The sequence below is a fragment of the Ambystoma mexicanum genome, chromosome 5q (assembly GCF_040938575.1).
Source record: "Ambystoma mexicanum isolate Mex_15411 chromosome 5q, UKY_AmexF1_1, whole genome shotgun sequence".
In the NCBI taxonomy this organism is placed as follows: Eukaryota; Metazoa; Chordata; class Amphibia; order Caudata; family Ambystomatidae; genus Ambystoma; species Ambystoma mexicanum.
The window spans coordinates 1,329,915,014-1,329,941,416 of record NC_090933.1 but is presented as its reverse complement, the minus strand read 5'-3'; the positions used below and the strand labels follow the sequence as shown (position 1 = coordinate 1,329,941,416).

The window sequence follows — 26,403 nt, the reverse complement described above, 5'->3', positions numbered from 1 at the left end:
AAATTCAGTGAAAAAACGTTGTTAAAGGGACGTTATAGTTAAGTTGCACTACTAAATGCCTACCGAATTCAGTGAAAAACTGTGCTAAAGGAAGGTTAGCGGTCAGTTGCCCTAAGAAAAACCTGTCCAAATCAGTGAAAAACTTTTCGAAAGGGCCATTACAGGTACTTCGCACTTCCAACAACCTATCCACATTATGGTTACAAGTAAAACCGAAAAAACTGAGAAATTCGCCAGTTATGGTAAGCTCAGCAACCATAACTCGCGCCACCACTCTGCACTCCAACTACCACCCATGACATCAAAGATGACATCACAAATGAAAGCACCCTGCAGCACTAGCTCCGAACCAGGGGTACAGAGAAAAAGGTAAGTGACGGGGAAGCTGGATGGTGGAAAGTGATATGTATGATCACTGCGCAGCGAGATTGTTATTTCGGATTTTGCAGTTTCCCGATGCGCAGTAATCCCGTAGATCCCCTTCCAACACTACCCAAAAGATGAATGTCGGAAAGGCAAGTGGACGTGGATCATCTGGACTAGAGAGGAGTATGCCTCGTTCCTCACGCATACCCCATGCAGAGCACAGCACAGCACCTTCCCTGTATATAAAGTACACAGCAGCACTTCACACCTGTGCGCACGCAGGTCACTCACTCCCTGTGTACAGTCCGGGGACCATGCGTGAACACAGCACCCCTCCCTGTTTATGCAGTACACAGCAGCACTTCACATCTGTGCGCACACAGGTCACTCACTCCCTGTGTACAGTCCAGGGACCATGCATGAACACAGCACCCCTCCCTGTATATACAGTACACAGCAGCACTTCACACCTGTGCGCACGCACGTCACTCACTCCCTGTGTACAGTCCGGGAACCATGCGTGAACACAGCACCCCTCCCTGTGTATGCAGTACACAGCAGCACTTCACATCTGTGCGCACACAGGTCACTCACTCCCTGTGTACAGTCCGGGGACCATGCATGAACACAGCACCCCTCCCTGTATATACAGTACACAGCAGCACTTCACATCTGTGCGCACACGGGTCACTCACTCCCTGTGTACAGTCCGGGGCCATGCGTGAACACAGCACCCCTCCCTGTATATACAGTACACAGCAGCACTTCACATCTGTGCTCACACGGGTCACTCACTCCCGGTGTACAGTCCGGGGACCATGAGTGAACAAAGCACCCCTCCCTGTATATACAGAACACAGCACCACTTCACATCTGTGCGCACACGGGTCACTCACTCCCTGTGTACAGTCTGGGGCCATGTGTGAAAATAGCACCCCTCCCTGTATATACAGTACGCAGCACCACTTCACATCTGTGTGCACACGGGTCATTCACTCCCTGTGTACAGTCCGGTGACCATGCGTGAACACATCACCCCTCCCTGTATATACAGTACACAGCACCGCTTCACATCTGTGTGCACACGGGTCATTCACTCCCTGAGTACAGTCCGGTGACCATGAGTGAAAACAGCACCCCGCCCTGTGTATACAGTACACAGCAGCACTTCACATCTGTGCGCACGCGGGTCACTCACTCCCTGTGCACAGTCCAGTGACCATGAGTGAACACAGCACCCCTCCCTGTATATACAGTACACACAGGTCACTCACTCCCTGTGTACAGTCCGGGATCCATGCGTGAACACAGCACCCCTCCCTGTATATACAGTACAAAGCACCAATTCACATCTGTGTGTACACAGGTCACTCACTCCCTGTGCACAGTCCGGGGACCATGCATGAACACAGCACCCTCCCTGTATATACACGACACAGCACCACTTCACATCAGTGCACACAGGTCACTCACTCCCTGTGTACAGTCCGGGGACCATGCGTGAACACAGCACCCCTCCCTGTATACACAGGACACAGCACCACTTCACATCTGTGTGTACACAGGTCACTCACTCCCTGTGTACACTCCGGGGACCATGCGTGAACACAGCACCCCTCCCTGTATATACAGGACACAGCACCACTTCATATCTGTGTGTACACAGGTCACTCACTCCCTGTGTACAGTCCGGGACCATGCGTGAACACAGCACCCCTCCCTGTATATACAGTACACAGTGTTAGATTGTCAGCCCTCGGCCTGCGCGCGCGGGGGCTGGCATAATGCTAGTAGGCCGCGCGGCCTGGTGCGCAGCTCCGGCGGGAGCCGAAATAATGGCACACCCACACAGGTTGCTGGTCGGCCCCGGAACTGCCTCCCGAACGCGGGGGCGGGGCTTTTATTTAGGACGCCCTGCGTCACCGCGTAGCGGGACGCAGGGCGGAACTTAACATTCCTCCTTTATTATAAAACAAACAAAACATCACACTAACTGCCAAACAACGGCGAAGTCCAATATAAGCTTACAGTCTTCAACACTCAGCCACCCTGCCATTGGGGTTCATGGCACCAGGGCACGAGTTACCACACATAGTCACTTAGCTTGGCTGGCGGTCTCGTCGTTGTTCTCAGCCTGTATCGCCCTTCGCGGGGGCCACTCCCCCTTGCTTCATGCTCTGGTTCGTCTTCGCTGTTCGGGCCCTCGAGGCCGGGTGCATCCACCGACTCCAAGGTTCCATCCCCCGCTCCTTTCTCCTCAGGGATGGCCTCCGGCTCTTCTTCGCTGGGAGGAGTGTCCTCGCCTTCCCGATGGCCCTCCTTGTCGGTCCACAGGGTACGGGGTATGGCCTTGAACCACGACGCATTTCTCGTCACTTGGCGGCGTCCTCGTGTCACAGTTACCATGGTTCCATGCCGGTTGCTGACGGTCCATGGAAGTTCTTCGTACCTGGTGTCAAATTTTGACTTGGAGGGGTTTCGTGGCATGATGACCTGGTCACCCACTTGATGATGGGACGGCCTCGCTCTCCGCTTGCCACTCATGTGTGCATTAGCATCCCTTCTCCTTCTTTCTGTGTGTTCCTCGTTGACCGCGTCCGGGGTTCTGCTTGGGTGATGCGGGATCGAAGATCTAATGACGGTGCCGAACATGAGGTCAGCTGGCGGTATGCCGGTTGTGCTGTGGGGCGTGACCCGGTAGTTCCGGAGGAATCGGAAGAGGTCAACCCTCCAGGGGCTGGCGTTAGCCTTGGACACCCTGAGCACCTTGTTGATAGTTCTCATAAACCGTTCTACGTCCCCATTTGCCTGGGGGTGTCTTGGAGTGATGTGATGATATTTAACATTGAGTTCCTGTAGATACTTTTTGAAGTCCTCTCCCGTAAACGGTGGCCCATTGTCGCTTTTGATTGAGATTGGTAGCCCGTGAGTTGCGAACATTTTCTCTAGGGCCGGAATGACCACTTCAGCTGCTGTGGATTCAACTACCTCAACTTCCGGGTATCGGGAGTGATCATCGACGGCCACCAACAGATGGAGGCCCTCTCGTAGCTTGCAAAAGTCAATGCTGATGGCCTCCCAGCGAGAGCGGCCCCGTTCTGCTGATATGATGGGTTCCGGGTCTGGCGGGGCCCCCGTTATCTGACAGGATAGGCACGTGCTAACGAGTGTCTCGACCCGCTCTTTGATCTGGGGAAACCATACTCGGTGCCGAATGCGGGCTTTCGTCCTTACCAGTCCTTGGTGTCCTTCATGCGCTAGGGCCACTATCCTGTCTTGTAGTTTGAGAGGGATTACGATGCGGTTTCCTCGTAGTATCAGTCCACCTTCCGTGATTGACAAGTCTTGCCGTACTGTGAATATGCCGGACAAAAACCCTTTTGCTTCCGCTGTTCTGTTGTGCGTGTGTCTCATGAAGGTCTTCCAGTCACCGGAAAGGATGGCATCTTTCACTAAGTCACAACACGGGTCCTTGTGCGTTTCCGCCTCGATTTCCACGATGCTCACCGCCTTGGGCCTCATTGCGCGCACCACTTGGCATATGTGTTCCTCCGTCTCTGCAGCTACTTGGAACTCTTGTTGAGTGGCCTCTTGCGGATGCCTGGAGAGGAAGTCCGCCGGGTTTCCGCTGCCCGGTTGGTAGATGAGATCAAAGTCATATTGCTGGAGGTGCAATAACCACTTGGTGATTCGTGCCGGAGGGTGTGCTGACGTTCCCATGAAAATGGGTAGTAGGGGCTTGTGGTCCGTGATCGTCGTGAAATGACGCCCATATAAGTAGAGGTGAAAATGCCGGCACCCCCACAGCACGGCGATGGCTTCTTTTTCGATGTGTGAGTACCTTTGTTCGGTCTCTGTGAGGGCTCTCGATGCATATGCTATCGGTCTCTTCTCCCCTTCCTTCGTGACTTGCATTAGGATGGCTCCGAGCCCCACAGGGCTGGCATCCACGAACAGTTCTGTGGGCAGCTCGGTGCTATAGTAGGCCATCTTGGTGTCGGCGGAGAGGGAGTCCTTGATGCTGTCGAACGAGTCCTGGCATGTCTGCCCCCACTCCCACTTGACGTTGGCCTTGGTGAGTTCCCGCAGCGGCTCAGATAGTGTGGCCAGGTTTCGGATGAACCTCCCGCAGTAGGTGGCCATGCCTAAGAAACTGCGCACTTCTGTGGGGGTCCTCGGTGGGCTTGCCGCCTGAATGTCTGCGACCTTCTGCGGGTCAGGGGAGATGCCTGTGCTGCCAAACTTGTACCCGAAAAAAGTGATCTCCGATTTGAGGAACTCGCACTTTTCCCGGTGTATTGTGAGCCCAACATCTTGTAGTCGGCCCAGTAAAGCGTGAAGCCTCTTGATGTGTGTCTCTTTGTCGGGGGCATGAATCAGAATATCATCGCTCACGTTGAGGACACCAGGGATGCCCCGGATGACCTCCTGGATGGTTTGCTGGAATACCTCCGCAGCAGATGATATTCCGAAACTTAGGCGTTTGTATCTCCGCAGCCCCAAATGCGTTGAGAACGTTGTAATGTAGCGAGAGTCTCTATGGAGTTTGAGTTGATGATATCCCGCCTTGAGATCAATCTTTGAGAATATACTCGACCCTGTGAGGTCAGCCACGATCTCGTCGATTGTTGGGGTTATGTGGCGTTCTCTTTTAATGGCAGTGTTGGGGAGACGCATGTCTATGCAGATCCGCACCTTTCCAGGCTGCTTAGGCTTCCGTGTCACCACCATTGGAGAGACCCACGGTGTGGGCCCTGTGACCTCCTCAATGATGCCCGCTTCTTCCAGTGCCTTGAGTTCCTGCTCCACTTGTTCTCTCATGTGGAATGGCGTTCTCCGGTGCCTGACGGCTTTCGGCTGCACTGTTTCATCAATATGAAGTTTGATGGTTTTGCCTTTTAGACAGCCTATTCCCTCTTGCAAGTCAGGGTATTGGTTCAGCATCTGCTCCACTTCCTTGTCTTCGTTGACATGGCAGATGAATTGGACCACTCCCAGGTCCTCCGCTGCATCCCTACTCAGGAGGCTCTCAACACCTGCCTTCACGACATAGACCTTGGACCATAGTCTGTTTTTTCCGTGTTCCAGCGTGGTGCGGAACCTGCCAATCACCGGCAAGGGCTTTCGACAGCCGTATGCATACAACAGAGTGTCTGTGCTTTTCAGCTCTGGTGGAGGACTTAGAGTCAGGAAGATGCTTTCGGGCATGACGTTCACCGAAGCGCCTGTGTCGATGGTCATGAGAATGCACTGGTTTTGGATGGTGACCATGCATTTGCGCCTTCGGACGGCTTTTCTTCGAGGTCCTCGGCCTTGGCACAGTGCAGACACCAGGTATACCTTCCTTCCTTTTCTCTCGATGTCCTTGGAGGGGTCCTGCTGCATCGCCGAGACATCATCCCCTTCATCCTCCGTGGAAGAGCTGGCCACAGCGACCCTTCTGGCACTGGCTTGCTTCTTTTTCTTGGTCGCGACCTTCTCCGGCTGGTTTTGCAGGGGCTGTATGGGGGTGTCCGCTGATCGGCATACCTTCGCGTAATGGTCCTTCCGGCCACATGCTCCACATGTGGTGCCTTGAGCAGGACAGTTGCGACGGCCATGTCGTGGGCCACCGCACGAGCCACACTCTGTGGGTCCCGGAATGCGCGGTTGCCACCTGTTTTGGCCGTACCCGCCACTGTGGTCGTCTCTCGAGGATTGTTTGTTGGTGATTCGGGCCACCATAGCTGTGTTGAGAGCAGGTTGCAGCCTGTGTAGCGTGGCCTCCATGTTGGCCGCTCTGGTGTGTGCCAGTTCCCTCTGACGTCCTAGTTCAAGGATCCGCTGTAGGGGAATACCCTTTTCGGTAAGTATCAGGCGCCTTAATTTTTCCGAATGTATCCCGTTGATGATTTGCCTCCTGATCTCCCTCTCCACGTTCGTGAATTCGCAGGACATGGCTAACTTTCTCAGACGGGTGTGGTACGCATCAAGGGTTTCCTCCACTGCCTGTAAGGTGGTGCAGAAGAGAAACGTCTCATAGTCTGGGTTTAGTTGAGGGAGAAAATGATCGGTGAGGGCATCTTTCGCGCTTCGGTATCCATCCTGGCCATCATCAACGTTCAGGGAATTGAAGATGCGCAGTACCTCGTCACCCACGCTGAGTAGTAGGTGGGCCTTCAGTTTCCTGGGCGCCGTGATCTCTTTGCACTCCATCGCCATCTCGAACTTCTGAATCCACAGCTGCCATCTGGGTCCGCATGATGATGGATCCGTGAATGGGTCGAACGGCTGGACCAGTGTCGACGAAGTACCTTGTGTGCGAGGTGGAGGTGGCGTCATGGACAGGTTTGCCGCAATTCTGGACGGCGTGGAGGGCCCAGGCGTGGATGTGCCGGCCGCCATGTTGGCGTGGACCTGATCCGTGTTGTCGTAAGTTCTTCCGACGGCTACCAACGCCGCGACGTTAGGCCTACCTTGGAGGTGCTGCCGTACCCAGGCGCCGTGTTACAGATCAGGGCCTGGCGCTCCCTTCACACTGTGTTGCTGCCCTCTGGTGTTGGATGTCAGATGCCACCTGGTTCTCCAGTGTCCAGAGGGAAAGGCTTTGGTCTTGGTGGCAGAGAGCATGAATAGAGGAAAAAAAAAAAAAAAACATTTTTTTTTTTTTGGGGTGGGGGGTCACGTGTGTGATTGCACCCCCACCGGGTGTCCAAAAATTTCGCCGCGATGGCTGTGTGGCGTTAGGGTGCCTTCAAAGCACCGAGCCTGTCGTGGAGTTCATCTCGCCTCGTCGCCATTGTTAGATTGTCAGCCCTCGGCCTGCGCGCGCGCGGCCTGGTGCGCAGCTCCGGCGGGAGCCGAAATAATGGCACACCCACACAGGTTGCTGGTCGGCCCCGGAACTGCCTCCCGAACACGGGGGCGGGGCTTTTATTTAGGACGCCCTGCGTCACCGCGTAGCGGGACGCAGGGCGGAACTTAACACACAGCAGCACTTCGCATCTGTGTGCACACAGGTCACTCACTCCCTGTGTTCAGTCTGGGGCCATGCGTGAACACAGCACCCTCCCTGTATATACAGTACACAGCACCACTTCACATCAGTGCACACAGGTCACTCACTCCCTGTGTCACTCACTCCCTGTGTACAGTCCGGGGCCATGCGTGAACACTGCGGCCTTCCAGAGAATGAGAGGAAAGAGCAGAATTCCCTCTTCCTACTGGACGGCATTCACACGTGATCTAAGGAGAAAGTAATTAGCTCTGTGTCCCTTCATCCGGGCCCCCTGCGCCAGGATTTATCCCATCCTTTGCACATGCGCACTGTTAGCCTAGATTGATAGCCAGGCTCGCTTTAGAGATACTACTTTCTTGGACATGCGCACTGTAACCTTACAGATCATCTGCACATGCGCAGTGTCTTCAGCTACTATCTAGGCCGTTTCCAGGCAGTTTATCTGCACATGCGCGGTGTAACCCTACGGATTACTTGCCAGTCTCTCTGTAGAGATAGCAATCCTCGGTTTATCTGCACATGCGCGGTGCAATCCACATCCTACTAGCCAGGTTCATTTTCTGCATCCACTCGTGATCTTCCGAGAAAGTAATGCGCATTGTGTACCTTCAGCCAGGCTTCCTGCTGTAAACTGCTTCTCTGCACATGCGCACTGTAACCCTACAGACTCCTAAAAACACTCACTGCAGAGACACTATCAGAACAATCTACTGCCAGGCTCACTACTCAAACACTGCTTCTCTGCACATGCGCACTGTAACCCTACAGACTACTATATACACTCACTGCAGAGACACGATCAGAACACTGGCCAGGATCACTTCTAAAACACTGCTTCTCTGCACATGCGCACTGTGCTTCTATAGCTACTTGCCAGGCTCCCTGCAGACAGACGGCTTCTCTGCACATGCGCAGTATGAACTCTTACCCGCGCTGTATTTGAGGGCCATCAGATTGAAGACCCAGGGCCATCTTGTTTGCTTCGAGGCCTCTTCTTCGTTTCTGGAGTTTTTCCCGCCTTTGGACCTCGTAGTGACGTGAGAGAGGTGAGAGGTTTTTTATCCCGGACTGTAGCTTGGGTCCTTTAGAACGGAGGACGTGGCAAATGATCCTACACCACGCTCGTCATTTGGCATGGCATTTTTTCTAGCAGTGGCCTCGCAGGCAGTACTGAGAACTGGTGCAGGAGCCTTGCAATCATTAGGCACAGGAGCATTGCAATCATTGGGTAGGCATTTGGCATGGCAATTGTACTAGCAGTGGGCTCGCAGTCAGTACTGCGAACTGGTGCAGGAGCATTGCAATCATTAGGAACAGGAGCATTGCAATCATTAGGTATGGCATTTGGCATGGCAATTGTGCTAGCAGTGGGCTCTAAGGCAGTATTGAGAACTGGTGCAGGAGCATGACAATCATTTGGCACAGGGGCATTACAATCATTGGGTAGGCATTTGGCATGGCATTTGTACTAGCAGTACACACCTCCTTTGTGTGCATGACAGGGACATTGAGTTTGTTGCAGGAGTTGGGGGGGGTGGTGGTTTGGAGGTGTGAGGGTTGGGTTGGAAAGATCCTGATGGGGGTATCATTTCTTCGACTGTGGCTATTCGGTTTAGGGGGAGTGAGGTGCCGGAGCATGTGTTTTTGGGGTTAATGCATTTTCGGGTGAAGCCTTATGTCCCAGCCCCCCGGAGCTGCTATAAGTGTCAGGAATATGGTCACGTGGTGCGATCTTGTAGGACGGAGAAGGTGTGGTAAGTGTGGTGGTCCCCATGATATTCAGGATTGTGTCTCTGTATGTACACCAAAGTGTTGCAATTGTGGTGGGGATCATGTTGCTTCCTTTAGGGGGTGTGTTGCACAGGTGGAGGCCTGTAAGGTTGTGAGCACTAAGGTGAGTCATCCACATCACCTGCAGCAGTTCAGAAGCTGCGGGCGGAGTAGGTGGTTGTGGTGGGTAGTCCTGCTGTAGTGGTGAAGCGACTGGAGGTGGGGGAGGTCTAGTCTTTGGCGGTTGAGAGGGTGATTGGAGCGGGTGTCACTATCAGAATGGAGGATTTGTTGTGTTTTATTATCGCAACTATTAATATGATGGCTGAGTGTCAGTTGATCGGAAGGGTTACAAGCGGTGGTGAAGGCAGCGAAGATGTATTTAAGGATGTACATAGGATGAGTGGTGATGTTTTTGTTCTCCCTTGTCGCGCTCTGGAACACTTGTGTCCGAGTGTGATACAAATAATATCAATATAAAAGAGGACCATAGTTGAAAAATGCAATTAATTCTTTTTGCATCAGGCTGTTTGAATAGTACCCAATTTAGGGGTTGGGGGGGCTTGTTGATCAAATGTAATGCACATTGTGTGCAATTTAAAGGATATTTATTCAGCAACAATGTTAAAAACGACTAGTTGCACAGTGAAGCAACTCATCAAAGTGGCGCACTTGAACTGAAAAAACTCCCACACTAGCATTTTGCGTTTTTGCAAAGTTCTTGACTTGCAATGTAATAATACCTGTTTCATTTGAATAGCTGTGATTTATTGATATTGGGTAGGAGTTACTTATCTGTGGGGTGTAGTTTGGGAGTGGCGCGCATGCAGAGCGCAGGGAGCGCAACATAGTGTTTCACCCTCGGCACCAACTGGACTAGTAACTGTCCTGGGTGGATGAGCTCCTTTTAATCTACCTGGGACCTCAAATGCTACGTTTTTAAATGTGAAATGTGTCTTAAGGAATCATTTGCTGTGGGTGAGAGACCAGCGACTATTCACTCCTCTTTTAGTGAGAAAGTGATCATCTGTTTTGGCCAAGTGTTATTTACGTTGTCTCTGCTTGTTCTTCATAAACCTCCAGTTAATCCTGTATTCTGTGTATGTGATGGAGGGTGCATTCCTGGGCGGGGAGAGAACAGAAACTCCTCTTTGGATGTTTCGATTATATATCGTTATAGGATGTCTTGCATTTGTAGTATTTAATAACGTAATAATGTCTTCCATTTCTAGATCTAAACACAATATTGCATCATCCTACTCTGCAAAACGTAAGAAGCACAAGCACCAAAAGGTAAATAACTGCTGTCGTTTGTTTCTCTGCACAGGTTGTCCTATGCTTCTGAGATAGCCCGTCTCCCACCCTGTGTTCCTGTACCCTTCATGTCTCCTCTCCTGTCTTGTCTCCATTCCTGCCATCTCATAATCACTAGTTTGAATCCTGCAGGTCCACCCAGCCCTTCATCCATCCAATATTGACAGAATGAGCCTCTGAGTTTTGTAACAATGAACATCTGTTACCTTCTGTGTAGAACACCAAAATACATCAGTGTGTGTGGGGGAGCTGGGTACACTCTACAAATACACATAGGGCCTAATTACACGCAGTGCGGTAAACCATGGTGCTATTAGCACCATGGTCCATGCCGGTAATTTACTGGTACCGCCTTGGCGGAAAGGGGAATTACCGCCCTATTCCAAGGTTGGGAAGGCGGTAATTCCCCCTTCCTCCATGGCCCTTCCCCATTTCCATTTTTGCCCCATAGGGCATAATGGGAATGGGAATGGGGAAGGTGTCATGATGCCTACCCCCGGGGACCCAGACCAAGTCCAGCAACCCCGTAAGCAGGCATCAAGTTATCCCAAGCAAGCCCACAACACCTGCTAGGGGCTATTTGGGTCCAGTCCTGGTGCCTATGGCGCCATGCTCATATGGAGAGTCAGTCCTGGCGCCATAGGCGCCAGGCTCATAGATTAAAACTTACCTGATGCAGACCATGCTGCAAAAGCTCCAAGCCAAAAGAGGCTTGGAAGGGACTACTTTACTTAGGGACTATTTTTTACTCGGACGGGGCTGGGGAGGAATACTTACCTGGGACTACTTTGGAGGCTATGTAAACCACGCCCGAAGAGCAGCACACGCTTTGCGTTATTCTGCATCCAGCAGCGTAACGCTCACCGTGCCTGCAAGTCTGCATTCAGCCTTCTGCCACGCCCACCTCCCTGCAAGTCTGCATCCAGCCTTCTGCAACGCCCGCCTCGAGTTTGGAGCTCCTAGAAAAAGGGAGAAAGAAGGAGAAAAGGTTAGAACAAGATCAATACCTTTGATCCTTACCTGAATTCCCGATCCATCGCGCCTTCGAGCTGGAAGAAAGAAGCTATTTATGCGCATCGCCTCGCCTGCTGCAGCGCCGTACTGAACTCACCGCCCTTCGCAGCATCTTCACATTCCACTGCATCCTCCTGCATGTTCCCGCCGCACTCCGGCACCTAAGGAGAAGACAAGAACAACAAGGTGAGCCAAGGGAATACACAGAGGAATATTAGTTACCCCCCCATAGACTTACCTGATTTTACCACCATGGGTACTGTTCCACTTCACGGGTCGGCGCAGCTTCCACTGCATCTCCGCCGAACCCCGGCCCCTAAGAGGAAACAAAAGGACAGCAAGGTGAAACAAAGGGACTAACAAGGGGAACCCTCCTCACCACAACAGACTTACTTGATTTTACCGCCGGAGGTATTATTCCCCGAGACTTCATACTTTCTCTCAGCGCCTGAATAAGGGAGAAAGCAACAGGTTACATATTGACATTTATTTTATCGAACTGTGTTGGAAAATACAGATCCTTATCAGAATACTACCGGTTGCCACAAGGAACTCTTCATTAGGGTCAAGCTGCAACCTGCAAGGAATCAGACAAGAGTGAAAGTCAGGCATTTGAACTCTTACGAACTTTATACTTACGGCGTCTTGCCGGGAATCTCGGAGTCAATATTGTTCTGGAACTCACCAGTTCCTTCAAGCCAGTGAAGCAACTGGTTATCAACGTGCCCCTGTGCTCAATGCAGGATGGAGAGCTAATCTTTTCAAACCATCAGGTGAGACTATAAAAGGGGACATCAAAGGTGATCTGTGGGGAGAATAGCAGGTGTGGGGGGGATTTACGCTCAACTCCACGGGTGGTTAATTCCCTTTCTCTATTTGCAGAAGAATATTCCTACGGGCCAAGCAAACAAAGCTAGGTGGGCCAGTCCAGTCCGTCATCTCGGCCCTACGCATCACATTGGTGGAGACCGCAGCAGTCTAGTTCCGATCGACGTCTCTGTGGGAGCCAGGTGAACGTAACAGAACGCAAAGCCTACCCACAAATTCCCACCCGGGCGTTATGGATACCTCAGAGACTGACCAATTGGCCCAATTACTAGGGCAACTGAGGGCTGAAGTGCATTCCGCCCATCAAGAAACCAACGCTCTTAGGATAGAACTCATTTTGTCAAAAGAGCGAACTGATGACCTTGCTAGGCAACTATTGCAAAGCCAGGCTGGACAAGCACCCCTACCTGGTTCCGGGGGAAATCCAGCTCCTGTGTTATCGAGTAACCCTGTGCAAATAAACCTACCAGGAAATATTCCATTAGCTCCACCCGAACGCTTTGCCGGAGATCCCAAAAGGTTTGCCGTGTTTATGAACCAATGCCACTTGTACTTTTTATGCAGACCTGGAGCCTTTCCAAACGATCAAGCCAAGGTAGCCTTTGTATTGTCATATCTCAGCGGCAGTGCAGCTGATTGGTCAATTCCACTAGTTACTCAGGATGACCCAATTCTTCGGGATTTTCAGGGCTTTCAATGAAAGACTATTTGTCCGGCACTCCCAAGGACAGGCCCTGGATAACTAATTTTTGTCGCTACGACAGGGTAACCAGGACCTTCTATCCTACATCGCAACCGTTAATAGGTTGATAGTGCTAAATGGATGGCCTGAGGTAAAACAAATCACGTTATTTCATCGAGGGGTTCGAGGAGAACTCAAGGATGTCTTGGCTCAAGTCGTGAACCCACCTCAAGACTGCGCTGAATATATAGACTTAGTGGTCCAGTTAGATCACAGACTTCAAGACAGAAAGGCTGATCGAGCCAAGTTGGAGAATCAGGTGTTGGTCAAAACCCACGCTAATCCCAAAGGAGCAGATGCTTCAGAGCCCATGCAAATCAGAGGGGTTAAAGGATCCTTAACCCAGAAGGAAAGAGAAAGGAGACGGCAAATGCAATTGTGTCTATATTGTGGAACTTCTGGGCATTTTCTACGGGATTGCCCTGTAAAACCACCCAAGAAGGTGGTAGGAGCTGCTGATAAAAGCCATATGGAGTCAGACTCGGGAAACGACCACGCCCGACAAGCGTAGAGGTCCGCTTGCCGAGCTTGAAGAAGGATACTCAGACCTCGCATTTCATCAAACCAATGGTCCTCATACATTGATAGCGGGGCCATAGGAAACTATGTGGACTATGAATTGGCTTCCCGGAAGAATCTACCTCTCTGCCGAAAAACCACCTCAGATGTCATCACCACAGTCGATGGAACTGAAATTGCCTCTGGGCCTGTAACTCATTCCACCGCAGAGATGACACTATTGGGTCAGTGTTACGCTCACCTGGACCCCACAGGGGTGTCGATCGGACCCGGAGAGCTGCGGTCTCCGTCAACGTGATGCGTAGTGCAGAGATGACTGTCTGGTCTGGCCCGCCTAGTCTTGTCTGCTGGACCCAAAGAAGTATTTTCCTGCAAGTGGAGACAGGGATTAGCCATCTGTGGGTTTTAGTGATGGCCTCCCAACTGTTCTCGCTCTCCCCCACTAATCACCTCCGATATCCCCTTAGGAACCCCACCTTATGTTTGTAAAAGATGAGCTCTTCATCCTGCGTGTCTTGCAGGGGCGCGTAGATACCAGTTACTTCACTGGTTTGAAGGCGTTGGGAGAGTTCTGGTAAGCATTGACTCTGATGTCCCGGGCGGGATTGGTAAGTATCAAGTTCAAAGAGTTAAATGTGCCCGATGTTCACTCTTGTCCCCTTCCTTCCTTAAGTTGCAACTGAGTTCGTGAGAAGAAGGTCTCATAGCTGCTGCTGGGGTTCAGTTAAGAGTCTGTGTTACCCAACGCTGTCCGGTAACTATTGCATGCGTTAACATGTTGTTTTTCTCCCTCTTTACAGATGCGGCATATGAAGATATGGAGAATAAAACCGCTGGTGGTAAATCAGGTAAGTCTATGGTGGTAAGAGGTATTTGTTGATTCCCTTGGCTCACCTTGTTATTCTTGTTGCCCCTAGGTGCCGGAGTAGGGCGAAGAAATGATGGAGACAGTGCCGGATCGAAAGATGCTGTGAGAACTGGTGAGTATGGCGCCGTGCTGGAGCTGGTGAAGCGACGCGTGCAGGACTGATGTACTTTCCAGGTCGGGAGATGAAATGGATCCGGAATCAGGTGAGAAATTTGAAGTAAATTTGTTTTCTAACGTTGTCCTTTTCTTCCTCTTTATTCTAGGAGCTCCGGGATTTGAGGCGGGTGTGGCAGAAGACTGGATCCTGGCTGTAGGCAGGCGGGTGTGGCAGAAGACTGGATTCTGGATGCAGGCATGGTGAGAGTCACGCTGCTGGATGCAGAATAACACAAAGCATGTGCTGCTGTTCGGGCGTGGTTTAAATAGCCTCCAAAGTAGTCCCAGGAAAGAAGTTCCTCAAGACCACACCCGAATAAAAAAATAGTCCCTGTAGTAAAATAGTCCCATCCAGGCCTCACGTTGGCTTGGATTTATTTGCAGCATGGTCTGCATGAGGTAAGTAATGTCTATGAGCCTGGCGCCTATGGCACCAGGACTGATTTTAATTATGAGCCTGGTGCCTACGGCGCCAGGACCGAACCCAGACAGCCCCTAGCTGGGGCTGCTGGAGTTTTTGTAAATGTCTGGATGCCTGCTCCTGGGGCTGATGGGCTTGATCCGGATGCCCGGGCGTAGGCATCATGACAGCACAAACACCGCCCCCCCCCCCTCCCCTAAGGCCCCTCGTAAAGTTGTTCTTCCCCTTGACCCTGGTTTGCCTGGAAAGTTCGGATGGAATTTCTTCACCAACCGAGGTGCATGAACGTTGTCACTAGGCTCCCATGACCTTTCCTGTGGTCCGTAACCTTTCCAGTCGATTAAATAAAAAAGTCTTGATTTAACCAACTTAGAGTCCAGGATATTCTTTACCTCAAATTCAGGTTCTCCATCTATTAGGATGGGGTCATATGGTTTGGCAAGTCTTGTCCCGGGTTGAACTGGTTTCAGAAGTGAAACATGAAAGACAGAATGGATCCGCATATTAGAGGGTAATTCCAACTTGACGGCCACCGAGTTGATAATGGCCTTAATAGTGTAAGGTCCCAAATACCTAGGATTAAAAGTCTGAGTTCCTTTTAGAGGTATGTGTTTTGTAGCCAGCCAAACTTGATCCCCAATCTGATATCGTGGAGCATCGCTTCTATGTTGATCAGCATTTTTCTTATATTTCTCTTTCGCTTGTTTCAAATGTTCTCTTGCCTCCTTAAAGGCTTGTGTAATAGTAGAGTGTAAATGACTAACTGCAGGCATTTCTAAGTGCTGAGGCGAATCGAGTTCTGAGGTTCGAGGGTGATGTCCGTATATGGTATAGAAGGGGCTTTGTCCGGTTCCAGAATGTACTGAGTTATTGTATGCATATTCGGAAATCCATACAATATCCTTCCAATTGCTTTTGGTCTGGTGCAGCATGCAACATAGGTTCTGTTCAAGGGTCTGATTGGTCCTCTCCGTCTGACCATCGGTCTGGGGATGGTGACTGGTTGATAACCTCACGTCGATTTGCGCCAATTGACAACATTTCTTCCAAAATTGTGAAATGAATTGACTGCCTCGGTCAGAGACCAATACAGAAGGAAATCCGTTTATTCGAACAATGTTTTCGAGGAACTCCTTGGCCAAAATTGAAGCGGAAGGTAATCCTTTTAAAGGAATAAAGTGGGCCATCTTGGAAAAAAGATCCACAATAACTAGGATGGTGTTAAATCCATTACATGGAGGTAGATCTGTAATAAAGTCTAAAGACAAGGTGTGCCATGGTGTAGGTGGAATATCCAAAGGTTGTAAAAGGCCAGCAGGCTTTTTCTTCTGGCTTTTTTTTTGGGCGCAAATGCCACAAGACATCACAAATGACTTTACGTCTTTTCGCCAAGTGGGCCACCAGAACTGTCTCTTAATTTTCGCTTCAGTTTTTGCGATACTTGGGTGCCCTTCCATCAAGGTGTCATGCTAATTGGAGATGACTAGTTCTTGTATTTCCTTGTGAATAGTCGTCCTTGATAGTAAGGTAGGTCATTGATGACTGAGTAGTCCGGGCCTTTCTTTACCCAGTCCTGCAGGGTTGCTGGATCGAAGAGTTGTTGGATTTTTGAATGAATATCGTCTAGTGTCTGTAGAGTAGTTATGCCAAGAATTCTTTGCTCGGGAATTATTAGCATCGGTTCCGGGTTTGCATATGCTTCTCCTATCCCTATTCGGGATAAGGCATCTGCTTTGCCATTTTTGCGGCCTGGTCGATAAGTGATCACAAAATCGAATCCGGCAAAGAACAATGCCCATCGAAGTTGTCGCGATGATTGGGCTTTGGCTGTTTTTAAATACTGCAGGTTCCGGTGATCAGTGATTACGGTAATGGTATGCCTGGCACCAAGAAGGTAGTGCCGCCAAGCCTTAAAGGCAGATTTGATAGCTAATAGCTCTTCATCGGTTATCGCATAGTTTAACTCAGGTGCTGAGAACTTTCTAGACCAAAACGCTACTGGGTGAAGTTGACCGGTTTCAGGATCCTTCTGGGACAGGACAGCTCCATGGCTAAACTGGATGCATCAGTTTCTACTACGTATGGAAGCTCAGGGCGTGGATGCTTGAAGACAGGTGCTGATGTGAATTTCGCTTTCAGCTCTTGGAAGGCCTTTTCAGCCTCTTCTGTCCACAAGAAGCATTTGTTTTTTCGCAAAAGTGCTGTGATGGGGTGTACAACATGGGAGAAGTCCGGAATGAATCTACGGTAGAAATTAGCAAATCAGAGCATGCTTTGTACCCCTTTGACTGAACTGGGTGATGGCCACTTGAGAATTGCGTCCACCTTTCGAGAGTCCATTCGGACTCCCTTTGGAGTCAGGATAAATCCAAGAAATTCAACTACCGTAGCATGAAAAACACATTTTTCCAATTTTGCATATAACTTGTGCTGGCGTAGTTTCGAAAGGACTGCACCCACATGCTTAACATGGTCTGATTCTGAGGAGGAGTACACTAGAATATCATCTATGTATACGACGACACAGACGTCAATGAGTTCACGAAGGACATCGTTCATAAATACTGGAAGGCTGCTGGTGCATTGCACAACCCGAAGGGCATCACCTGATATTCGAATAATCCGTACTTGGTGCGAAAGGCAGTCTTCCTTCGTCGCCTTTCTTGACACGTACCAGATGATATGCCCCTCGGAAATCTAACTTAGTGTAGATACAAGCATCTTTTACTTGGTCTAGTAATTCGGGGATCAGAGGCAATGGGTATCGTTTTTTTTACCATAATCTGATTTAATGCGCGGTAATCTATGCACATTCTAAGGTCACCTTCCTTTTTTGGCACGAAGAATAAAGCTGAGGATGCAGGAGACTTGGAAGGACGAATAAAGCCATTAGCAAGGTATTGGTCCAAGTATTGCCGTAGGTGAAGATTTTCAGGTTCCGTATGGGCATAGATTCTACTGCATGGGGGTTGTGCACCGTGTAGGAGGACGATTTGACAATCGTATGATCTGTGAGGAGGTAATGCATTGGCCTGTTCTTTTTGAAAAACATCCTGAAATTCTTGGTATTCCTGAGGTAACTGCACGATTGGGTTAACGACTGTAGCCAGGCCTTTGTTCAAAGTTTTCTCCGGGTAACAGGTGTGTGCACAATCCGGGAAGGTTATTCTCTTCTCTCGCCATTCTATACAAGGATTATGTGTTTCCAACCATGGCATCCCCAGTATTATCTGGAACTGTGGGGCTTTGATTAGATCAAACACAATAGTCTCTCGATGCCCATCTTGACTCAACAGTGTCATCTCTGTAGTGGAATGAGTTACAGGCCCCGAGGCAATCTCAGTTCCATCAACTGTGGTGATGACATCTGAAGTGGTCTTTTTGCAAAGAGGTAGATTCATCCTTGACACCAATTTGTGGTCCATATAGTTTCCTACGGCCCCGCTATCTATGTATGCCCTTACAGCGTGCATACGTGATGGCTGCCTGGGATCAAGTAGGACCATTGGGATGATCAGATGCGAGGTCTGAGTGTCCTTCTTTAAGCTCGGCAAGCAGACCTCTACGCTTGTTGGGCGTGGTCATTTCCCGAATCAGGCTCTATGTGGCTTTTATCAGCAACTCCTACCACCTTCTTGGGTGGTTTTGTAGGGCAATCCCGTAGAAAATGTCCTGAGGTTCCACAGTACAGACACAACTGCATCTGTCGTCTTCTGTCTCTTTCCTTTTGAGTTAAGGGTCCTTTAACCCCCCCGATCTGCATAGGTTCAGATGCATCTGTTCCTTTGGGGGCAACGTTGGGTTTAACCAATACCTGATTCTCGAATTTAGCTCGATCAGTCTTTCGGTTCTGAAGTCGGTGGTCTAGCTGCACAACTAAGTCTGTAAATACTGTGCAATCCTGAGGTGGGTTCACAACTTGAGCCAAGACGTCTTTGAGTTCTCCCCGAAGTCCACGATGAAACAACATAATTTGTTTTTCCTCCGGCCACCTGGTTTCCACCACCAACCTATTGAAGTTTGCAATATAGGTTAGCAGAGGCTTGACCCTGTGAGTGTCTGGCGAATAGTTTTTCCATGCTCCTTTGAAAACCCTGAAAATCTCGTAGAAGAGAATCATCCTGGTTGACTAACAGAATGGACCAATCCGCTGCGCTGCCACTAAGATATGACAATACAAAGGGTACTTTGGCTTGGTCATTTGGAAAGGCTCCCGGTCTGCATAAAAAGTGCGGCATTGGTTCGTAAACACAGAGAACCTTTTGGGGTCCCCAGCAAAGCATTTGGGTGGAGCTAACGGAATATTTCCTGGTAAAACCACTTGCACAGGATTGCTTGATGAAACGGGGGTTGGGTTTCCCCCATATCCAGGTAGGGGCATTTGCCCAGCTTGGCTTTGCAGTAGTTGCCTAGCCAGATCATCAGCGCGCTCTTTTGAGACAATCGGTTCTCTCCTGAGGGCATTAGTCTCTTGGCGAGCGGCATGTACTTCCACCCTAAATTTCCCCAATAATTCGGCCAGTTGGTCGGTTTCCGAGGTTTCCATAACACCCGGGTGGGTATTTATAGAGAGGCTTCGTGTTCTGTTACGCTCACCTGGATCTCACAGGGGTGTGGATCGGACCAGAACAGCTGCGGTCTCTGTCAACGTGATGCGTAGTGCAGAGATGACTGTCTGGACTGGCCCGCCTAGTCCTGTCTGCTGGACCCGAAGAAGTATTTTCCTGCAAGTGGAGACAGGACCTGTGGGTTTTAGTGATGGCCTCCCAACTTTTCTCGCTCTCCCCCACTAATCACCTCCGATATCCCCTTAGTAACCTCACCTTATGTTTGTAAAAGATGAGCTCTCCATCCTGCATGTCATGCAGGGGCGCGTAGATACCAGTTACTTCACTGGTTTGAAGGCGTTGGGAGAGTTCCGGTAAGCTTTGAAGTCCCGGGCGGGATTGGTAAGTATCAAGTTCAAAGAGTTAAATGTGCCCGATGTTCACTCTTGTCCCCTTCCTTCCTTAAGTTGCAACTGACTTCGTGAGAAGAAGGTCTCATAGCTGCTGCTGGCGTTCAGTTAAGAGTCTGTGTTACCCAACGCTGTCCGGTAACTATTGCATGCGTTAATGTGTTGTTTTTCTCCCTCTTTACAGATGCGGCATATGAAGATATGGAGAATAATATCGCCGGTGGTAAATCAGGTAAGTCTATGGTGGTAAGAGGTATTTGTTGATTCCCTTGGCTCACCTTGTTATTCTTGTGCCCCTAGGTGCCGGTTTACGGCGGAGAAATGATGGAGACAGTGCCGGATCGAAAGATGCTGTGAGAACTGGTGAGTATGGCGCTGTGCTGGAGCTGGCGAAGCGATGCATGCAGGACTGATGGATGTACTTTCCAGGTCGGGAGATGAAATGGATCTGGAATCAGGTGAGGAATTTGAAATAAATTTGTTTTCTAACCCTGTCCTTTTCTTCCTCTTTATTCTAGGAGCTCCGGATTCGAGGCGGGCGTGGCAGAAGACTGGAAGCTGGCTGCAGGCACGGTGAGAGTCACGCTGCTGGATGCAAAATAACACGAAGCATGTGCTGCTGTTCGGGCGTGGTTTAAATAGCCTCCAAAGTAGTCCCAGGAAAGAAGTTCCCCAGGACCACACCCGAGTAAAAAATAGTCCCTGCAGTAAAATAGTCCCATCCAGGCCTCACGTTGGCTTGGATTTATTTGCAGCATGGTCTGCATGAGGTATGTAATGTCTATGAGCCTGGCGCCTATGGCGCCAGGACTGATTTTTATTATGAACCTGGTGCCTACGGCGCCAGGACCGAACCCAGACAGCCCCTAACTGGGGCTGCTGGTTTTTTTTTTTTTTTTTTAAATATCTGGATGCCTGCTCCCGGGGCTCATGGGCTTGATCCGGATGCCCGGGGTAGGCATCATGACAGTCAGGATGGGCACCGAGAGACTATTGTGTTTGATCTAATCAAAGCCCCACAGTTCCAAATAATACTGGGGATACCTTGGTTGGAAACAAATAATCCTTGTATTGATTGGCGAGAGAAGACAATGGGCCTCATTACGACGCAGGCGGTAAGTTACCGCCTGGGTCGTACCTTTACCACCATGGCGTAAACTATGTTTACGCCATGGTGGTTGGCGGACTTACCGCCCCATTCCGAGGTTGGTGGGGCGGTAAGTCCCCAATCCCCATTTACCCTTCCCCATTCCCATTTTTGCCCCATAGGGCATAATGGGAGTGGGGAAGGCGTTAATTACGCCACCGTAAATTACGGTGGCGTAATTAACATCAAGATCCCTTAGCGCCATGGATTTTAACACCTGCTAAAAGCAGGTGTTAAAACCTCCATGGCGCTAAGGGACCTCAGAATCAGGCAGTAAGGGTCAGCGCTGTTTACGCCGCTGTAAACCCCTTACCGCCTGAGTCGTAATGAGGCCCAATAACCTTCCCAGATTCTGCACAAACCTGTTACCCAAAGACAAATCAAAACGCAGGCCTGGCCACACTAACCACTGCAGTCATGCAACTACCTCCAGAATACCAAGAATTCCAGGATCTCTTCCAAAAAGAACAGGCAAACACCTCACCTCCTCACAGATCATACGATTGTCAAATTGATCTCATACCCAGTGCACAACCCCCTTGTAGCAGGATCTATGCCCTTACGGAACCTGAGAACCTTCACCTATGACAATTCTTAGACCAGTACCGTGCCAATGGCTTTATTCGCTCATCCAAGTCCCCTGCATCTTCAGCTTTGTTCTTCGTGCCCAAAAAGGAAGGTGACATCAGAACGTGCATAGACTACCACGCATTGAACCAGATAACTGTTAAGAACCGATACCCATTCCCTCTGATCCCTGAACTACTAGACCAAGTGAAGGACGCTTGGGGGGCATACCATCTGGTACGTGTAAAAGAAGGCGACGAATGGAAGACTGCTTTCCGCACTAAGTATGGGTTATTCGAATACCAGGTGATGCCTTTCGGGTTGTGCAATGCACCAGCAGCCTTCCAATACTTCATGAACGATGTCCTTCATGAACTCATTGACGTTTGTGTTGTCATATATATCAATGATATTCTAGTATACTCCTCTTCAGAATCTGACCATGTGAAGCACGTCCGAGCACTCCTTGAGAAATTGCGCCAGCACAAACTATATGCAAAACTGGAAAAATGCGTTTTTCATGCCACAGAGGTTGAATTCCTTGGGTTTATCCTGACCCCAAAGGGAGTCCGAATGGATTCACGAAAGGTGGACGCAATCCTTAAGTGGCCATCACCAAGTTCAGTTAAAGGAGTGCAAAGCATGCTCGGCTTTGCCAATTTCTACCGCAGATTCATCCCGGATTTTTCACATGTTGTACATCCCATCACAGCACTCTTGCAAAAAAATAAACGCTTTATGTGGACTGAAGAAGCTGAAAATGCCTTCCAAGAGCTGAAAGCAAAATTCACGTCTGCACCTGTATTAAAGCACCCGCGCCCTGAACGTCCATACATAGTGGAGACTCATGCATCCAGTCTAGCCATGGGAGCTGTCCTGTCTCAAAAGGACCCTGAAACTGGCCAGCTTCATCCAGTAGCATTTTGGTCCAGAAAGTTCTCGGCACCCGAGTTGAACTATGTGGTTACCGACAAGGAGTTATTAGCCATTAAATCCACCTTCAAGGCTTGGCTGCACTATCTTCTCGGTGCCAGGCATACCATTACTGTGATCACCGATCACCGGAACTTACAGTATTTAAAGACAGTCACGTCAACTCCGATGGGCATTGTTCTTTGCCGAGTTCGATTTCGTAATAACCTATCGACCAGGTTGTAAGAATGGTAAAGCAGATGCCTTATCCCGAATAGGGATGGGAGAGGCAGAAGTGAACCCAGAACCAGTACCTATAATTTCCGAACAAAGAATTCTTGGCATGACTACTCTACAGACACTAGAGGACATACAAGTAAAGATCCAGCAACTCTTTGATCCTATAGACCTGCAGGACTGGGTAAAAAAAAGGCCCGGACTACTGTCGCCAATGATCTGCCTTATTACCAAGGGGCGGCTATTTCTGCCACACAAGGAACTACAAGAGCTAGTCATTTCCCGTTATCATGATACCCTAATGGAGAGGCACCCAGGTATTGCAAAAACTGAAGCTAAAATTAAAAGACAATTCTGGTGGCCCACCTGGCGAAAGGATATTAAATCATTTGTGTTGTCTTGTGGCATTTGCGCCCAAAACAAAAGTCAAAAGAAAAAAACAGCTGGACTCTAACAACCTTTAGACATTCCGCCTACACCATGGCACACCTTATCACTGGACTTTATTACTGATCTACCCCCATGCAATGGATTTAACACCATTCTAGTTATTGTGGATCTTTTTTCCAAGATGGCTCACTTTATTCCTTTAAAGGAATTACCTTCAGCTTCAATCCTGGCCAAGGAGTTCCTCGAAAACATTGTTAGCATACACGGATTTCAGTCCATATTGGTCTCTGACCGGGGCAGTCAATTCATTTCACATTTTTGGAAAAAATGCTGTCAATTGGCGCAAATCGATGTGAGGTTATCGACCAGTCACCAACTCCAGACCGATGGTCAAACGGAGAGGACCAACCAGACTCAAACAATACCTGCGTTGTATGTTAGATCAGACTGAGAGTAATTGGAAAGACATTCTTTGGATCGCCGAATATGCATACAATAATTCAGTACACTCTGGAACTGGACAAAGCCCCTTTTATACCTTATATGGGCACCATCCTCAAACCTCAGACCTTGACTCACCCCAACACTTAGAAATGCCCGCAGTGGACCATCTGCACGCTACGATTACACAAGCCTTTAAGGACGCAACTACACATTGAAAACAGGTGAAAGAAAAATACAGGGAAGATGCTGATCGGCATATAAGTGATACTCCACAATACCAGATAGGGGAGCAAGTATGGTTAGCCACAAAACATATACCTCTAAAGGGAACACGGACTTTTAACCCCAGATATTTGGGACCTTACTCTATTAAGGCCATTATCAACTCGGTGGCTGTCAAGTTGGACTTACCTGCTAATATGCGAATTCACCCCGTCTTTCATGTGTCACTTTTGAAGCCAGTGCAACCAGGGACAAGACTAACCAAGCCACCAGACCCTATCCTTGTAGACGGAGAACCCGAATTTGAAGTTAAGAACATCCTGGACTCCAAGCTGATGAAGTCAAAACTCTTTTATTTAATCGACTGGAAAGGTTACGGACCACAGGAAAGGTCATGGGAATCTAGTGACCATGTTCATGCACCCTGATTGGTGAAAAAATTCCACCGAAACTTCCCAGACAAACCGAAACCACAGGGAAGAACGGCTTTAGGAGGGGCCTTGGGAGGGAGCGCTGTCATGATGCCTACCCCCGGGGACCCAGACCAAGTCCAGCAACCCCGGAAGCAGGCATCAAGTTATCCCAAGCAAGCCCAACAACCTCTGGTAGGGGCTATTTGGGTCCAGTCCTGGTGCCTTTGGCGCCAGGCTCATAGATTATAACGTACCTGATGCAGACCATGCTGCAAAAGCTCCAAGCCAAGCCAAAAGAGGCTTGGAAGGGACTACTTTTTTTTTACTCGGGCGGGGCTGGGGAGGAATACTTACATGGGACTACTTTGGAGGCTATTTAAACCACGCCCAAAGAGCAGCACACGCTTTGCGTTATTCTGCATCCAGCAGCGTAATGCTCACCGTGCCTGCAAGTCTGCATCCAGCCTTCTGCCACGCCCGCCTCCCTGCAAGTCTGCATCCAGCCTTCTGCCACGCCCGCCTCGAGTTTGGAGCGCCTAGAAAAAGGGAGAAAGAAGGAGAAAACGTTAGAACAAGAGCAATACCTTTGATCCTTACCTGAATTCCCGATCCATCATGCCTTCGAGCAGGAAGAAAGAAGCTATTTATGCGCATCACCTCGCCTGCTGCAGCACTGCACTGAACTCACCGGCCTTCGCAGCATCTTCACATTCCACTGCATCCTCCTGCATGTTCCTGCCACACTCCGGCACCTAGGGAGAAGACAAGAACAGCAAGGTGAGCCAAGGGAATACACAGAGGAATATTAGTTACCCCCCATGGACTTACCTGATTTTACCACCAAGGGTACTATTCCACTTCACGGGTCGGCGCAGCTTCCACTGACTCCTTGCCGAACCCCGGCCCCTAAGGGGAAACAAAAGGACAGCAAGTTTGAAACAAAGGGACTAACAAGGGGAACCCTCCTCACCACAATAGACTTACTTGATTTTACAGCCGAAGGTATTATTCCCCGAGACTTCATACTTTCTCTCAGCGCCTGAATAAGGGAGAAAGCAACAGGTTACATATTGACATTTATTTTATCGAACTGTGTTGGAAAATACAAATCCTTATCAGAATACTACCGGTTGACACAAGGAACTCTTCATTGGGGTCAAGCTGCAACCTGCAAGGAATCAGAAAAGAGTGAAAGTCAGGCATTTGAACTCTTACGAACTTTATACTTACGGCGTTTTGCCGGGAATCTCAGAGTCAATATTGTTCTGGAACTCACCAATTCCTTCAAGCCAGTGAAGCAACTGGTTATCAACGCGCCCCTGCGCTCAATGCAGGATGGAGAGCTAATCTTTTCAAACCATCAGGTGAGACTATAAGAGGGGACATCAAAGGTGATCTGTGGGTAGAACAGTTGGGGTAGGGGGATTTACACTCAATTCCACGGGTGGTTAATTCCCTTTCTCCATTTGCAGAAGAATATTCCCACCAGCCAAGCAAACGAAGCTAGGTGGGCCAGTCCAGTCCGTCATCTCGGCCCTACGCGTCATATTGGTGGAGACCGCAGCAGTCCAGTTCTGATCGATGCCTCTGTGGGAGCCAGGTGAGCGTAACAGAAGGTGCTAATTAGCACTCCGGTCCCTTTGCAGGTTGGTTTTTTAACGCCTGCTAAAAGCAGGCGTTAAAGTACCAACCCGCAAAGGGACCTCGTAGTAAGGCGGTAAGGGTTAACGGTCACCGGTACCCTTACCGGTGACCGTTAACCCTTACCGGTGACCGTTAACCCTTACCACCTTCCATGTAATGAGGCTCATAGTATGTTATGTTAATCTTTTCCTCTGTGCCGTCCTATTAAACTCAATTGGTAATTCGCTATTGGACCTGTATGGTGGATCTCAGCACTTTTCTATAGGGGGTAGAGGAGTGGAGTTATAAAAGTGAGTTAAATAAGCACATTGGTAGCTACACCTAGTGTTGGTTGTCCTCTTTGCTGATCACCTGGGGAGCAAGGGATTGATGGTAAAGCCTTAATCGGGAGGGACTAAATGAAACAGAACACCAGATCTGCACTTTGGTGGGTGTTTTTTTTTGTTTCTAAGAATAAATGAGTGAGCATTCTGGA

At 49.6% G+C, this 26,403-nt stretch overlaps 1 long non-coding RNA gene across 1 annotated transcript in view; it reads left to right on the top strand.

Moving 5' to 3' along the window:
* The first annotated feature begins 8,208 nt into the window (after positions 1 to 8,208).
* LOC138498543 (uncharacterized) overlaps positions 8,209 to 26,403 on the top strand; it is a 38,447-nt gene continuing 20,252 nt past the window's right edge. Inside the window, exons 1-2 of the long non-coding RNA XR_011278734.1 lie at positions 8,209 to 8,409; positions 10,366 to 10,426. This is a non-coding gene — a long non-coding RNA (uncharacterized lncRNA). The remainder of the gene's footprint in view (positions 8,410 to 10,365; positions 10,427 to 26,403) is intronic.